Source organism: Schistosoma mansoni, chromosome 2 (assembly GCF_000237925.1).
Source record: "Schistosoma mansoni strain Puerto Rico chromosome 2, complete genome".
Classification (NCBI taxonomy): domain Eukaryota; kingdom Metazoa; phylum Platyhelminthes; class Trematoda; order Strigeidida; family Schistosomatidae; genus Schistosoma; species Schistosoma mansoni.
This window is the reverse complement of record NC_031496.1, coordinates 17,799,491-17,801,338: the sequence shown is the minus strand read 5'-3', so window position 1 is coordinate 17,801,338 and position 1,848 is coordinate 17,799,491. Positions and strand designations below refer to the sequence as shown.

At 34.3% G+C, this 1,848-nt stretch overlaps 1 protein-coding gene across 1 annotated transcript in view; it reads left to right on the top strand.

The window, feature by feature from the left end:
- Positions 1-1,848, top strand: part of Smp_122870 (hypothetical protein) — a gene marked incomplete at both ends in the record, with an annotated part of 22,796 nt that overhangs the window by 795 nt on the left and 20,153 nt on the right. The gene's annotated exons all lie outside the window — the stretch shown is intronic.

The following is a 1,848-nucleotide window of genomic DNA, read 5'->3' as shown; positions in this document are numbered from 1 at the left end:
TTAGGACTGCAACTGGTCAGCCTTTAATTGGCATAGGACGAAACGCGCGTCCTGGATTTCTACTGCTAGCCACTATCCATCTTTGCTAACCGTGCTTGTGAATTTAGGCTTTATTGAGGCAATACATACAGTATGCACATATGCCAATTAGAGACTGACCAGTTGCAGTCCTAAACATCAATGGGAAGATTCAAACAAACAATACTAAGTGAATTTAAGTCAAGATATAATTAATAATATAAGTTCGCAAAGTTAAAGACATTATCCATGAAAAGGAAGACATTAAATCTATTCCATTAATTTCATACATGTAACAGTGAAAAAAGAGAAACATTTTAATTATAGCAAAAACAAGATAATTATCTTAAGGTAACCAAAAAATAATATTTCTTATTCAAATTAATAATTCAGTTTTATTTATTCGGTGATTGATACACTAGATTTAGAAGTTTATCTGATAACAGATATCTGTAAACATTTATAAGTCTCATCAGTATAAGGTTATGTAGATTATTAAGTTTTTGATTGAGATCATGAATCAAATGATGTTAGACCACCATTGAAAGTCCGGAAGCACTGGACGGCCGTTTTGTCCTAATATGGGACTCCTTAGTGGTGAGCATACACGATCCTGCTAGCGGGATTCATGATTTTGATCAAAAGCTTGATAATCTCCACAATCCCATACTGATAATTACTCTGTGCTCACTAGTGACTAGCTTCGTGAGAGGATTCTCGGAGTTCAAGTGAGGAGTCATGACAAGTGTAGCTAATTCATGTCAACTAGAGATAGGTATCTACCCCAGTACCATGGAAGATGGCGATGCAATTTCGTAGATAAGTTGAGACTAGACATTAACACCCTTGGGTGCCGACCCAGTGGTCTAGAGATTAAGTGTTCACACGTGAAACCGAACGCCTTTAGTCTAAATCCCGCGGGCGGGATCATGGATCCATAAGTCTTTTGAAACTGATGGTACTTTAACGGTTTGAGTTTATTTATTATGACAAAAATTAGTGTTCATGAAGTGTAATATGAAATTTAATTAGTAGAAAGTGAATGTTTGCTAGTGAAAATAAATATCAGAAAAAAGTCACATAATTGTGATGTCATTTTGGCATCACAAATGTTTGATATTTAGAAATACTTTATTTTAATCATGTGTTTTAAGAAAAAAATAAACAGTTCAGTGGTAGAGATATTTAATGGTTTGAATGTTCTCTTGAACCTTTTGTTCGAACAAAGATCCTTTGGAGTTCTTCTGTTGTGCCATGACGGGATGGTAAAACTGCAGTACCAATCCATGGCATTTCAGTCGAATTATTATTATTACGTATTGAGGTGTTTTGTTTTAACATACTTCTAACAATCTTCATAAGAAAATTATTAAATTGTAAGATACTAATTACATTTTTTGTTCTTTTTGTTTGTCTTCTTCTGAAGTGATGACCATGTTGGCTCTTCTTAAAAGATTTAAGGCTAACGAGATCTTAGCACTGAAAGAATGCGCTGAATGGAAGTCGATATAGCGATTAGAGTGTGTGAGCTTTCGGTAGATGGATAGATTTAGAGCCCCATTTACATTTCTTTTCACTAAGCAATCTAAGAAAGGAAGCTCATCATGTTCATTTCATCGTCATCGTAATCCAAATCGTGCTGATCATCATCATCATTCAATTCATCATCATCAACATCATCAACATTTTCATCTTCAATATCATCATTCAAATCATCATCATCATCTTCGTCATCAGCATCATCATCATCATCGTCATCCAAATTAAAGTCCTCGTCATCAAAATCAACATCATCATTTTCATCTTCTATATCATCATTCAAATCATCAT